General features: G+C 42.2%; 1 long non-coding RNA gene across 1 annotated transcript; it reads left to right on the plus strand.

The window, feature by feature from the left end:
- The first annotated feature begins 1,963 nt into the window (after nt 1–1,963).
- On the plus strand, nt 1,964–15,920 carry LOC138750888 (uncharacterized). The gene is made up of 3 exons (XR_011349574.1): nt 1,964–2,023; nt 10,002–10,082; nt 15,844–15,920. It is a non-coding gene; the product is annotated as an uncharacterized lncRNA (long non-coding RNA).
- The last annotated feature ends 355 nt before the right edge of the window (nt 15,921–16,275 follow it).

Raw genomic sequence — 16,275 nt, forward strand, 5'->3', positions numbered from 1 at the left:
CTATCTCATTTATAACGATCAGTCCATTTTCTATGTTCAAATCTCCATCCCATCTTTGCCTCAGTTTATGAATTCCTAATTTCTCAGCTTTTGCAGTCATTTCTACATTACTGAATAAATTTATATTCCCATGACCTGTTTCAGATGGTCAGGGCTTGTTATGACCTGTTACTGTTCTATCTGCCACTGTATTTTACATTTTGCATATCCTCTTCCTAAAGACAAGGAAAGGACTTCTTGTTGGTCATCTAATCTCATGTACCAGTTAGGGTTAGGGAACACAAAAAAATCAACAGGAGTCTGGAAGAGTTGCTCACAGTTCACGTTAGTAATCATTCTCTGCCTGCCTGATTTCTGGTTTCCAATTTACCCAAATGTCTTAATTTCATAGCAGTCTTAAATTCTTCACTTCAAAGCAGAAACAATGCCATTCAGGGTCTGAGTGGTGCTGGGGGCTTATTGCAGCCTTTGGATCAGGTCTAACAATTTGCACCATTGTTTTGAAGATCAGGCAGGCATTTGGATATGTATGGCTCAGTAGAGGAGGTGAGAATTGATCCCTGTCTGGAATGTGCTTTTTAACTCTCTTTCCCAGCTTTCTGCCAAAGTGGTTTCTTCATCATAATTCCCAGAAGAAGATATTCTACAGCTAATATTCCACACACTTCACCAAATGAGGCTAGTTGTGGGAAAAAGAAGTTCCTGTCTGTGTGGATGGACAATTTAAGGGTGAAAAAATGACCTGATGTCCACATATAGTAACTCAACCAAATTCTGTAAGGACACAAATGCTGGAGAAGCTCATCTGATCAAGCAGTGAACCTTTATAGAGTACAGATACTCGTAGCCCTGTTAAAAGGCACAAGCCTGAAACACTGGTTGTGTATCTTTTTTTAAACTTTATTTATGAACATATAAAATACATAGTAAACAAAATAAACCAACCTCCCAAAAAAAACTATATTCCATCCCCCCTCCCCATAATTAACCCCCCCCAAACTCCCTCGACTGAGGGAGAGAAAAATCATATCAATTCGTTGCGGCAGAATGAAAACACCAAACCTAATTTTCCACGTCATCGCAATGCATTTACTGGCCACTGCTAATACTAACTGAATAAACTCAATTTGAGGTTTATCCATTCTTAATCCCGTTGTTCAAGTTGTAATATACCGCATTAGAAAAAGCAGTGGATCGAACATAAAAAGAGTTTCTTTAAAGTAGTTTCAAATAAATCCTCAAAGGCTTAACTTTATCACACAACCAGATAGACAAAAAAAAGTATTAATTTGAATCCCACAATGAAAACATTAGTCTGAATGACTAAATCCTTATCTTTTTTTCCTGGAGTTAAATACAACTGATGTAAAAAAAAATGATAATTCACCCAATTATATCGCACATTCATCAATTTAATCCACCATCTTCACACATAGTAAGTAGTCCGTTCTTCTTGGGTTAATTCAAAAGAAGAATCTCCCATTTAATCTAAAGTTGGTTTAGCCATTTTCTGTTGTCACAAACATTTCTGAAATAGATCCCTTTTTTTGCCCCATTTACAATTTTCAATTTTAGTTAACTTGGGTATCTTCAATTCCCGCCCAAATCCACCTGTGACAGCACTTGCATGGAATGACACCCGTTTACCATGTCCCTCTGTTCAACCTCACTCCTCAGTGCCCGACCGTTCACCGTGTCTATCTTTTCTTGGTTTGCCCTTCAAAATGTGACACCTCACACTTGTCTGCATTAAATTCCATCTGCCCTTTCTCCAGCTGGTCCAGATCCTTCTGCAAGATTTTCTGGCTGTCCACAACTCCTCCGTTCTTGGTGTCACCTGCCAACTTGCTAATCCAATTCACCACATTATTGTTCCAGCACCTATCCCTGAGGCACATCTCTCATCACAGGCCTCCAGTCTGAAGAGCAATTGGTCTCACCAACTCACTGGCTTCTCCTGCACAGCCGTTGTTTCACATCCAAAATACAGAGGACATATGGATGGATGTTAAAATTCTCAAAGGTACATTAGTTAAAATGGTGTCAAATCACAAGGAACAGAAGTTGGCCATTCAGCCCACTGTGTCTGCTATCCCCTGATCTAAACAGTTCTCGCCTCTCATTCCAAGTTATGGCTTTTTCCCCTGATCCCTTGATACCCTGACTCATTAAACATCTATTAATTCCGCCCCCCCCCCCACCACTTAAACTCTCTCAACAATCCAGCAACAAATTCCATGACCTTCTGGTGAAATAAATTTCTCATCTGCTTTAAATAGGTACCTTCCAATTCTAAGACAATTTCTTTTTATCCAAGGGAAACATTATTCACATCTACTGTCCAATCCTTTCAGCATTGGAAAGGTTTCTGAAATCTCCTCTCCTTCTTCTATAATCCAATGAAGAGTGGAGATATATCATCCTGGTAAATCTCTGCTCTCTCTCCAACATCAGCACATCCTTTTTAAGATAAACTTCGCAGTTCTCCAAATGAGGTCTCTCCCATGCCCCATCAACACCTCCCTACCCTAGAAACAAAGGCCAACATAGAATTTGCTTTCTTTTCCTGCCGATCCAACCTGGTGGTTACCCACTCACTATGTTTTCCTGAACGAGAACCCCCCAAGTCCCTTGACACTTGAAATAATTACATGTAATTTCTGTAACAAATTTGAAATTTTTGGAAAGATTTGGGAATCCTATTTATAAACTGTAGGAATTAAGTTGTAATCGCCCAACCTGAACCTTCTGACTCCTAAAATCAAGAAAATTTGTTAGATTTTATTTGATAGTTTTTTAGTAATTTTTTTATAAATACTTTCCAGACGTTATCTATCTTTTCTATTGGGTTGTTGGGCAGGGGGAATTAAAAAAAATACTATGTATTAATTTTTCATTATCTTTGAATGAGAAATTTACGTACGCATTTAATGCATGTGAAATTAAAATTTTCAAAGAGAAGCTTAACATAACGTAATACATTTGGCTTATTTTCAAGAGTTGTGGAGAGTGAGGAGGGTTTTCATGGAGTACAAAAGGATTTGGACTGTTTGGAAAGATGGCAGATGGAGTTTAATATAGGTAAGTGTGAGGGGCTTTATTTTGGTAAGAATAACCAAGACGTATGCAGTGAAGGGGAGGGCATTGAGGAACAGAGGGATCTTGGAAGAATGGTTCAATAGACAATAGGAGCAGGAGTAGGCCCTTCTGCCTGTCGAGCCTTCAGTGACCGCCATTTCACAGATCATGGCTGATCACTACTATCAGTACCCCTTTCCAGCCTTATCCCCATAACCCTGAACTCCTTTGCCCACAAGAGTCTTATCTAACTCTCTTTTGAACATAATCAGCGAATCTGCCTCTACCACCCTCTGTGGCAGAGCATTCCACAGATTCACACTTCTCTGGGTAAAACAATGTTTTCTCATCTCCGTCCTAAAGGGCCTACCCTGTATTCTTAAACTATGCCCTCTAGTCTTCGTCTACCCCATCACTGGGAACAAGTAATCCGACTTCACCCTGTCCATCCCACTGATAATTTTGTATACCTCAATCATGTCCCCCCTCATCCTTCTAAACTCCATCGGATACAAGTCTAGTTTTTCTAGCCTTTCAGCATATGTAAACCCCGCCATCGCTGCAACTAACCTTGTAAATCTGCGCTGCATATCCTCTATAGCTAGTATGTCCTTCCTCAAAATTGGAGACCAGTACTGGGTGCAATACTCCAGGTGGGGTCTCACCAGGGCCCTGTACAACTGCAGAAGGGCGTCTCTGTTCCTATACTCCAATCCGCTCTTTATGAAAGCCAACATGCCATTTGCCCATTTCACAGCTTTCTGAACGTGCATGTTAGCCTTCAGTGACCGGTGAACAAGTACACCCAGATCCATTTGCTCCTCCCCACTCCCTCGCTTGTCTCCATTTAAATAATACTCAGCTTTCCTATTATTGCCCCCGAAATGGATAACCTCACATTTGCTCACATTGAACGTCATCTTCCATTCAGCAGCCCACACCCCCAACCTGTCCAAGTCCCTCTGCATTTTCCTGACGTCCTCCTCACACCCCACACTGCCACCCCGTTTAGTGTCAGCTGCAAATTTGCTCATGTTATTAATAATCCCCTCATCGAAATCATTTACATAAATTACAAACAACTGAGGACCCAATACCGATTCCTGCGGGAATCCACTCGTCATATCCTGCCATCCTGAAAAAGACCCGCTTACTCCAACCTTTTGTTTTCTATTTCTTAACCAATTTCCTATCCATGTCAGCACCTTACCTCCAATACCATGCTCCCTGATCTTACCCACTAGTCTCCCCTGCGGTACCTTATCAAAGGCCTTCTGGAAGTCCAAATACACCACATCCACTGGCTCTCCCAAGTCCACCCTCTTTGTCACATCCTCGAAAAATTCCAGAAGGTTAGTCAAGCATGACTTACCCTTAAGGAATCCATGCTGACTAGCCCTTATACTATTATTTCTGCCTAAGTGTTCTGGTATTACTCCTTTTATGATAGATTCCAATATCTTCCCCACCACTGACATCAGGCTGACCGGTCTATAATTTCCCGTTTTCTCCCTCCCTCCCTTCTTAAAAATCGGCACCACATCAGCCACTCTCCAATCCTCAGGGACCTCCCCCGAATCTATGGAACTTTGGAAAATGTCGACCAGTGCCTCCACAATTTCCATAGCAACTTCTTTAAGCACCCTGGGATGCAGCCCATCAGGCCCTGGGGATTTATCAGCCCTCAGTCCCAACAATTTTCTCACAACCTCCTCCTTCTAGATCTGGATATGCATTAGATCCCCTACTTACCCAGGAAAGTTCCCCAAGTCTCTTGATACCGCATGACCACTACCCCCTAACTGACCATAACCTATATCCTCCTTGGTGAAGACAGATGCAAAGTATTTGTTAAATTCCTCAGCTAACTCCTTGTTTCCGGTAATAATTCCACCCTTTTCCATTCTTAATGGGCCAATTTTAGAACGAACCAATTTCTTCCTCTTCACATATTTAAAAAAGCTTTTGCTATCCTCCATTATATTATTTGCTAATTTCCTCTCATACTTCATTTTCCCCTCTCTTATGACTTTCTTAGTTACCCTCTGATGCTCTTTGAAGGTTTCCCAATCCTCTAACTTCCCACTCCGCTTCGCTATCTTATACTTACACCCTTTGGATTTGATATTGCACTTGATTTCATTAGTTAGCCACGGCTGCCATTTGCATCTCCTAGAGCCTTTCCTCCACTTTGGAATAAATTTGTCTTGAATCCTGTAAAAAAAAATGTCCAAAAATACCTGCCATTTTCCCCAGTTGTCCTCCCAGCTAGTGTATCTTTCCATTTTATTTTGGCTAGCTCCTCCCTCATAGCTGCATCATCCCCTTTATTTAACTGCAGTACAGATGCTTCCGACTTCCTTTCTTTTTCCCTTTCTAATTGCAGCTCAAAAGTAACCATACCATGCTCACTATTCCCTAATGGCTCTCCTACATCGAAGTCACTTATTAACTCTGCGTTGCTGCACAGCACCAAGTCCAGAATCGACTTCCCCATGCTATGTTCCTCCACTAGCTGCTCCAAGAAAGTATCTCGTAGACATTCAATAAACTCACTCATGTGTTCCTGCCCCCGTCTGATTATCCCATTCCACCTTCATGTTGAAGTCCCCCATAACTACTGTATTGCTACCACTTTGACATGCCACTGTTAATTCCTGATTTATACTTCTACCGAGATCTGAGTTAATTTTCGGAGGCCTGTAAATGACTCCCATTATGGTCTCATGCCTTTACAATTTCTTAATTCTATCCAAACAGACTCTACCCACCTGTTTCAATATCTTTCCTTTCAAACGCCTGAATTTCATTTCTTACCAACAGAGCTACCCCACCTCCTCTTCCTAACTTTCTGTTTTTTCTATAGGACGTGTACCCGGGAACATTGATTTCCCAATCCTGCCTTTCCCGCAGCCATGTCTCCGTAACTCCGACAATGTCATAACCTCCCATTGCCATTTGCGCCTCAAGCTCATCCATTTTATTCCTTACACTCCGTGCATTCATACACAATACCTTGATACCATATCTCCATTCTCCCTCCATCTTTGTTCTCGATGCACTTGCCCCTACTCTCCTATCACTTTTAGTTCCCTTTTTCCTTATTGTTTCACCGTCTAACAGAACCACCCCTATATTCACTCTCCTATCTGCTTCCCTATCAGTCCTGTTCCCTTCCCCCTGCCAAATTAGTTTTAAATTTGAAGGTGGATTCCCATGGAGATAGAAGGCTTTGGGTACGCTGGCCTTTATAAATCATAGCATGGAATATAGGATCTGGGGAGGTGATGTTCAGAGTGTTGGTGAGGCCAAGTTTGGAGTATTGTATGCCGTTCTGGACTCCAAATTATAGGAAGGATATCAATAAGGTAGAGAGAGTGCAAAGAAGTTTGACGAAAATGTTGCCTGGATTGCAGTATTTTGAATACGTAGAAAGATTGAGTAGACTGGGACTTCATTCATTGGAGCGTAGAGGGTTGAGCGGGGATTTGATAGAGGTATTTAAAATTATCAAGGGAATAGATAGAGTAGCCGTGAATAGGCTCTTTCCCCTAAGGGGAGCAGAGATTGGAACAAGGGGTCATAAGTTAAGGGGCAAAACTTAAGTAATACAAGAGGATGCTTCTTCACTCAGAGTGGTGGCTGAGTGGAATGATCTACTGGAAGAAGTTGCGCCAGGGTCAATTCTGTCATTTAAGATGAGGTTATATGAGTACATGGATGCGAGGGGGTGGGAGGGTTATGGGCAAGGGAAGTAGGTAGGTGGAACTCGTGGAGTTTCACGTAAATCGGTGCTTTAGGTGCCATGAGCAAGTTGGCTCTTTCTTGCACTCGACTTGATTACGTGAAACCTTTCTGGGATAGAATCAAGGAACTTATTAAAATTTAAACTTTCACTTGATCCTAAGGTATTTTTATTGGGTGATATGAAGAAATTGAGTTTAGAATTAAAATTAGATGAATCTCAAATTGCTCTTTGAGATTGGCTTTAGCTGGGGCTAGAAAATGACGAGTATTCAATGGTGGCATTCAGAAAGGAGGTCTTGTATTCCATTAGAAAAGATAACGTATAATACAAGCCTCGTCTCCCAGTGGAAATATTAAACAGGCGGAAAACTATTCATAGTCTGAAAATGAGAGGTTATCCATATAAAAGAGATCAGGAAGAACTTCTTTAGCCAGAGGGTCGTGGATGTGTGGAACTCACTGCGGCATAAAGCAGTGGAAGCCAGATCGCTGGGAGTATTTTAAAAAGAACGACAAATATCTCATTAGTGAGGGCATCAAGGGATTATGGGGGAAAGGCCAAAAATGAGAACTAGTGTAGAGTAGCTTAGTGTAGATTTATGGAACAGACTCGATGGGCCTAGTGGCCTGGTTCTGTTCCTTTGTCTGTGATCACTAATGGAGTTATTTCAGAAATGTACAGAAAAAACGCTCCTAAATTAGAAATTCATAAATCAAGATTAAAATGGGAATCTGATTTGAAAGTTAAAATATGAAAATCATTAAGTACAACTAAAATTATTAATGTCAGGTCGAGACTGGCACAATATAATCTTTTTTACATCGATTATACTTGAAACCCAATTTAAATAAATTTAATTTGACATTATCAGATTTGTCTTGGATGTAATAAAGTAGGTTCTTTTATGTGGATAAATGTGAGGTGATCCACTTTGGAGGCAAGAACAGGAAAGAGGACTATTATCTCAACGGTATCTGTTCAGGAAATGCAGAGAGACTTGGGTGTTGCTGTGCATCAGTCGTTGAAAGTGGGCATGCAGGTGCAACAGGCGGTGAGGAAGGCATTCATAGCAAGAGGATTTGAGTACAGAGATCCTGCTGCAGCCATACACGGCCTTGGTGAGACCACACCTGCAATACTGCGTGCCGTTTTGGCCTCTTTAATCCGAGGAAGGACATCCTCGCTGTGGAGTGGGTGCAGAGAAGATTCACTAGACTGATACCATTGAAGGAAGGACTTGCAGATGAAGAAAGGTTGGATAGACTAGGCTTTTATTCTCTGGAATTTAGGAAATTGAAGGGGGATCTTATAGAAACAAAATTCTAAAGGGTTTAGACAGACTAGATGCGGGTAGGTTGTTTGCAATGCTGGGAAAAACAGAACCAGGGGTTACAGTTTAAGGATAACCATACTATAACCATATAACCATTTACGGAGCGGAAACAGGCCATGTTGGCCTTTCGAGTCCGCACCAGTTCACTGATTTTATGCGCCCTCTTCAGGCATTGGGGGAAGGTTTTCAGGACCGAGATGAGGAAAGATTTCCTCTCTTGGAGGATGATGGATCTATGGAATTCTTTGCTACAGAAAGTAGTTGAGGCTGGTTCCTTGTCAATGTTCAAGAGTAGGTTAGAATTGGCCCTTGTGGCTAAGGGGATCAGGAGGTATGGAGAGAAGGCAGGAACTGGGTACTGATCAGCCATGATCGTATTGAATGGCAGGGTAGGTTTGAAGGGCCAAATGGCCGAATCCTGCACCTATTTTTCTATGTTTATATATTCTACTTGGGTTTGTCCAAAATATATACATTTTGGTCCAAAATTAAAATTTTGAACACTCCCAATGGATCCTAGAATATTTTTCCTGGAAGAGACTAAAAATATTTGGATTAAACTGGATTTTTACAGGTTGCTTTAGCTGGTTCATATTTGGAGGACCAAGTCACCAAATTGCAGAATCCATGTGATTGAAGAAGTGCAGAGATTGGTTAGGATATTGCTGGGACTTGAAGGTGAACCCACCAGGGCCTACAGCTGGTCCTCAATGTTGTCGACACATTCTTGGAAAGTGTGACTTGAAGTGAAATGAAGGTTTTACCATGGGCTCAATGATCAAAAATAAGAGAAGTTCCTATTGGGCGATCCTGTCTCTCAATCCACCACAATCTCTGAACCTCTGAATTGTAGTTGTGGCCTCCCCGTTCTTTTCTGAGCTGAGACCAATATTGACGTTTAGGTCATGGTTGCAGATGGGTTGGAAATACTGAAGAAGTTTCCTCTTGCCTTACTCAGTTGCAGTGTCCATACTGGATGGGTAACCCTGGCCATTGATCAGCAGATCCAGAGAACACAGCACAGTACAGGCCCTTCAGGCCTTGATGTTGTTCTAGCCCATATATTCACTCCTTAAATATAATGTACTAAACCAATGGTTCTCAACCTTTTTCCTTGCACTCACATACCACTTTTAGTGGTAAGTGGGTGGAAAGAAAGTTCAAACCCTATTTTAAAATAATCATATGAACAATCTAGAACCGTCATTCTCAAGCTTCCCTTCCCACTCACCTACCACATGAAGCAATCCCTTAATGTTCAGAGATTACTTAAGGTGGTAGGTGAGTGAGAAGATAAAGGTTGAGAACCTTTTTCTGCAGGCAATCTAATTCTGAATCCACACAACCAAGGTTCCACAGATCCTTTGCCTCATGACTATCAGAATGAATCTACCCTGGGCAACCCTGTCAAAGGCCTGACTAAAATCCACACACCCCACATCCACTCCCCTGCCCTTCATTTGTTATTTCATTGTTTTCAAACACTTTCTTTCCCCCCCATTCATGTGTCATCCCTGACTAATCACGGAACCAACAGTCAAAGGACAAGGCCAGTGCCATTTTTATAAATGAGATTTGATATTTGCTTAAGTTGTCGTTTGTTTCCATGAAATTACCTCAAAGATATAGCTGCGGGTCGCCTGTGGAGGCCACTCCTGTGATCGCGGTTCGTTTTACTGCGCTTTTTTGGCCAAAATGGCCACACTTTCACACACGACCACGCGGTACATAGAAAGATTAATGATGCCTGGCGTCCCATTGGCCTGAAATATTCTATTAAATTTTATTAAAATTTTCAAAGAAAAGCTTAACATAACGTAATACATTTTGCTTATTTTCAAGTTGTGGAGAGTGAGGAGGGTTTTCATGGATTACAAAAGGATTTGGACTGTTTGGAAAGAGGGCAGATGGAGTTTAATGTAGGTAAGTGTGAGGGGCTTTATTTTGGGAAGAATAACCAAGACGTATGCAGTGAAGGGGAGGGCATTGAGGAACAGAGGGATCTTGGAGGAATGGTTCAATAGATAATAAGAGCTGGAGTAGGCCCTTCGGCCTGTCGAGCCAGCACCGCCATTTTACGGATCATGGCTGATCACTACTATCAGTACCCCTTTCCAGCCTTATCCCCATAACCCTTAACTCCTTTGCCCACTAGAGTCTTATCTAACTCTCTTTTGAACATAATCAGCGAATCTGCCTCTACCACCCTCTGTGGCAGAGCATTCCACAGATTCACACTTCTCTGGGTAAAAAAATGTTTTCTCATCTCCGTCCGAAAGGACCTACCCTGTATTCTTAAACTATGCCCTCTAGTCCTCGTCTCCCCATCACTGGGAAGAAGTAATCCGACTTCACCCTGTCTGTGCCCCTGATAATTTTGTATGCCTCAATCATGTCCCTCCTCATCCTTCTAAACTTCATCGGATACAAGTCCAGTTTTTCTAGCCTTTCAGCATATGTCAACCCCGCCATCCCTGGAACTAACCTTGTAAATCTGCTCTGCACATCCTCTATAGCTAGTATGTCCTTCCTCAAAATTGGAGACCAGAACTGGACGCAATACTCCAGGTGGGGTCTCACCAGGGCCCTGCACAACTGCAGAAGGGCGTCTCTGTTCCTATACTCCAATCCCCTCTTTATGAAAGCCAACATGCCATTTGCCTTCTTCACAGCTTTCTGAACGTGCATGTTAGCCTTCAGTGGCCGGTGAACAAGTACACCCAGATCCATTTGCTCCTCCCCACACCCTAGCCTGTCTCCATTTAAATAATACTCACCTTTCCTATTATTGCCCCCAAAATGGATAACCTCACATTTGCTCACATTGAACGTCATCTTCCATTCAGCAGCCCACACCCCCAACCTGTCCAAGTCCCTCTGCATTTTCCTGACATCCTCCTCACACCCCACACCGCCACCCAGTTTAGTGTCATCTGCAAATCTGCCCATGTTATTAATAATCCCCTTATCCAAATCATTTACATAAATTACAAACAACTGAGGACCCAATACCGATCCCTGCGGCACTCCACTCGTCACATGCTGCCATCCTGAAAAAGACCCGCTTACTCCAACCCTTTGTTTCCTATTTCTTAACCAATTTCCTATCCATGTCAGCACCTTACCTCCAATACCATGCTCCCTGATCTTGCCCACTAGTCTCCCGTGTGGTACCTTATCAAAGGCCTTCTGGAAGTCCAAATACACCACATCCACTGGCTCTCCCAAGTCCACCCACTTTGTCACATCCTCGAAAAATTCTAGAAGGTTAGTCAAGCATCACTTACCCTTAAGGAATCCATGCTGACTAGCCCTTATACTATTATTTCTGCCTAAGTGTTCTGCTATTACTCCTTTTATGATAGATTCCAATATCTTCCCCACCACTGACGTCAGGCTGACCGGTCTATAAATTCCTGTTTTCTCCCTCACTCCCTTCTTAAATATCGGCACCACATCAGCCACTCTCCAATCCTCAGGGACCTCCCCCGAATCTATGGAACTTTGGAAAATGTCGACCAGTGCCTCCACAATTTCCATAGCAACTTCTGGGATGCAGCCCATCAGGCCCTGGGGATTTATCAGCCCTCAGTCCCAACAATTTACTCACAACCTCCTCCTTCTAGTTCCAGACATCCATTAGATCCCCTACTTCCCCAGGAAAGATCCCCAAGTCTCTTGACTTATATCCTCCTTGGTGAAGACAGATGCAAAGTATTTGTTAAATTCCTCAGCCAACTCCTTGTTTCCGGTAATAATTCCACCCTTTTCCATTCTTAATGGACCAATTTTAGACCGAACCAATTTCTTCCTCTTCACATATTTAAAAAAGCTTTTGCTATCCTCCATTATATTATTTGCTAATTTCCTCTCATACTTCATTTTCCCCTCTCTTATGACTTTCTTAGTTACCCTCTGATGCTCTTTGAAGGTTTTCCAATACTCTAGCTTCCCACTCCACTTCGCTATCTTATACTTACTCCCTTTGGATTTGATATTGCACTTGATTTCATTAGTTAGCCACGACTGCCATTTGCATCTCCTAGAGCCTTTCCTCCACTTTGGAATAAATTTGTCCTGAATCCTGTGGAAAATGTCCAAAAGCACCTGCCATTTTTCCCGAATTGTCCTCCCAGCTAGTGTATCTTTCCATTTTATTTTGGCTTGCTCTTCCCTCATAGCTGCATAATCCCCTTTATTTAACTGCAGTACAGATGCTTCCGACTTCCTTTCTTTTTCCCTTTCTAATTGCAGCTCAAAAATAACCATACCATGGTCACTTTTCCCTAATGGCTCCCCTACATCGAGGTCACTTATTAACTCTGCGTCGCTGCACAGCACCAAGTCCAGAATCGACTTCCCCCTGGTAGGTTCCTCCAATAGCTGCTCCAAGAAAGTATCTCGTATTGGGTAGGACACGTAACAGCAGCATCGTATAATTCAAAAGCAAGAGGAGTAGCTATATTAATTAGTAAAAATGTGCCATTTAAAATAGAAGAGGAAATAATAGATCCAGCAGGGAGATATGTAATGATAAAATGTCAGATATATTCGGAGTTTTGGAATCTACTCAATGTATATTCACCTAACGAAGAAGATCAAAAGTTTATGCAAGATATCTTTTTGAAGGTAGCAGATATGCAAGGGAACATATTAATAGGAGGGGATTTCAACCTGAATTTGGATTCAAATATGGATAAAACTGGGAAAAAAATTAACAGAAAGAACAGAGTAACCAAATTTATAATTAAATCAATGGAAGAAAGTATCTCGTAGACATTCAATAAACTCACTCTCTTGTGTTCCTGCCCCCGTCTGATTATCCCAGTCCACCTTCATGTTGAAGTCCCCCATAACTACCGTATTGCTACCACTTTGACATGCCACTCTTAATTCCTGATTTATACTGCCACCGATATCTGAGCTACTTTTCGGAGGCCTGTAAATGACCCCCATTATGGTCCTCATGCCTTTACAATTTCTTAATTCTATCAAAACAGACTCTACCCACCTCTTTCAATGTCTTTCCTTTCAAAGGCCTGAATTTCATTTCTTACCAACAGAGCTACCCCACCCCCTCTTCCCAACTTTCTGTCTTTTCTATAGGACGTGTACCCGGGAACATTGATTTCCCAATCCTGCCCTTCCCGCAGCCATGTCTCCGAAACTCCGACATCTCCTGTCCAAGCTGCAGATTGCAAGGGCTGTAAAGTGCTGCCACCGCCTGTTCACACCGAGTACTGCATGCATGAAGAGAGAGGGAGAGAGAGAGAGAGAGATCTAGGTATAATACCACCACCTGGTGTCCGGACTCGCGAACTACAGGATACATGATTTTTATTTTTCATGGGAGTGTCGGAGAATGAGAGGAGACTTGATTAAGGTTAACAAAATAGAGCAAGATGGATAATATGGAGCTCCAATGAACAGGGAGGTCTCACCTGTGAAGGAGCAAGTGTGAGATCTCCCAGTTCATTCTTGCTCGGGCAGTGGTGGCCAATTCAAGACAGCTCCAATTAGGGGAAGAGAATATGCTGTTTCAGGTCATGGGTTTGAAATGGTTTCCCCAGTTGTGCCATTCAGACTCAAGAGAGCAGATGCTTGCAGACACGAAGGAAACCTAGTTTTATTGTGGAGAATTGCTTGTTTTTCGGGGTGAAGGTTGTTTGAGGTCTGAGATTCCTAAATACTTTACAATGGAAGCAGCAATTTTCCTTGTGCCTGATTGCTACATAGCGGGTAAAATGTCTCAAATCTATCGCTCAGCCAGGACTTTGGGTCATTGATTTGGAGAGAGAGTGATGGCTTGGCAATATTTATAGCATGGTGAGTCCAAAGCTCTCAAAGTGACAGTGTGGAAGGAGTTTGTCTGTTGTTTGTGTTTTCTGCCACCCTTGAGAACTTTAAAAATGTCCATGAATTGTGGTATTGGTGAGACACAAGCTTGTTTTGCCCTCTTTTTGTTCTGTATGTCTATAAAGTTTCAGTTTAGGGATAAAATGTCCAGACACTGTTCTGTTCAAAAGTCTAGTAACCAAATCAGATTCTCCCGAGTTCTTGTCATGGATATGTATCAAGAAGCCTGTTTTGCAGCAGTCGTGTTGCATTAGAGGTGCACATACAATTTTCAAAAATAATGAGTTTGAAACCAGAAAAAGATCAGGTCGTGCCCAAAGGTTCATCTGTGCTGTTGAATTGAATTGATGCCCCCAGGTCCAGAATGTGCCCTTCCACCCCATGGTCTTGAGCTTTCCAAATCGCCAATGAACTTACGGCCCCCTTGAGCTGTGGAGTGTGGGAGGAAATCCACACAGACACCAAGAGGATGTAGAAACTTCTTGCAGTCAGTGCTGACTTGATCCTGGGGTGACTCGTGCTGGAGAGGTGAGACTACTGTCCTGCCTTCACCTTGTGATGGCTGATTTTTATCTGATGGTGGATGGAGGTCTGACATGATATTCCCTTGGCCTTGAGGGAAAGAAGAGTAGAAATTGCAAGGGCTCTGACAGAAATGTTTAAAACCTGTTTATCCACGGTTGAGGTGCCAGAGGAATGGATGTAATCTAATGTTCCCTTGTTTAAAAACGGCTTCAAAAGCCAACCAGGTGAGCCTGACAGTGATAGGTTAATTATTGGAGGGTAATCAGAGAGTCCCTCGAAAAGAATCTGTTCAAATAGCTGGCCTTGATCAACCATAGCATAGAATACGGGAGTTGGGCAGTGAGGTTGAGACTAGACAAGATATTGGTGAGGCCCTGTTGAGATACTGTGTACACTTCTGGTCACCAAATGAGAGGAAAGCTATCAACAAAGTAGAGAGGGTGCAGAGAAGATTTACGTCAATGTTACCTGGATATCAGCAACTAGATTACAAAGAAAGATTGAGCAAATGAAGTCTTTATTCTTTGGATTGCAGATGGTTGAGAGGGGATTTGATCGAGGTCTTTAAAATTACTAGGAGGATAGAACGAGTTGATGTGGATAGACTTTTTTCATTGCGAGAGCAGAGATTGAAACAGGAGGTAAAAGTTTGGAAGTAACATGAGGGGGAACTTCTTTACTCAGAGTGGTGGCTGAGTGGAGTGAGCTTCCGGGAGAAATAGTGGCGGCAGGGTCCATTTTGTCATTTCAGGGAAAATTGGAGGGGAGGGGAATGCAGAGAGGTGGTACGAGAGGAGAGTATTTAGTTCAGTGCAGACAAGAAGGGCCAAGTGACCTGTTTCTGTGCTGTAATTGTTATAGGGTTAAAATGTGTGGCAGTAACTTGGAAGTCCGATGCGTATTTGGGAATGGGTCGATGGCCACACTGAAATAGGCCGTTGATTCCCACTTGAAATAATTACATCGAATTCACGGAACAAATTTGAATTTCTCTTTTGAAGATTTGGGATGTGTATTTACCAATTGTCGGAATTAAGTTTTAACCACCCAACACGAACTTTCTGACTCCTAAAACCAAGAAAACCAAGATTTTATTTGAGAGTTTTGGTCAATTTTTATAAATACTATCTAGATGTTTTCTCTCTTTATTGTTTTCTATTGGGTAGCTGTGGGAGGGGTTACTTTTGAAATCACTATGCATTAATTTTATCTTATTTTCAAATAAGAAATTTAAGTTTTTTAATGCATATGTTAAATTAAATGTAAAAATGTTACAAATAAGATGAATGAAGATTTGTTTCAGGAACTGGCGATCTTCCACGAGTGCCGTCAACCCCAGGAAGCAGGAATGTGTGAACGAAACACAAAACTGGCCAGAAGAACTGAGGAAACACAGCTAAAAGTGTCCAAAAAGGTGCTGATGCCATCTTGATTTTAATGCAGGTGACACCGAGGAATGCGTTGGGGCAGAGATGGTCTATGGGCAGCCAATATGGACGCCTTGGGGAACAAAGCCCGCACCACCAGTAGGGATGGATAATGGTGGGTAATGAATAAGCATATATTAGAGACACCGAGAGAGAGCGACACACACATACCCAGACAGACAGACACACACACACAGACACAGAGAGACAGATACACACACACAGACACACACAGAGACACACACAGACACACACGTAATATTTGCTTAAGTTGTCGTTTGTTTCCATGAAATTATCTCAAAGATATT

This window comes from Narcine bancroftii, unplaced genomic scaffold, assembly GCF_036971445.1.
Source record: "Narcine bancroftii isolate sNarBan1 unplaced genomic scaffold, sNarBan1.hap1 Scaffold_294, whole genome shotgun sequence".
Classification (NCBI taxonomy): Eukaryota; Metazoa; Chordata; class Chondrichthyes; order Torpediniformes; family Narcinidae; genus Narcine; species Narcine bancroftii.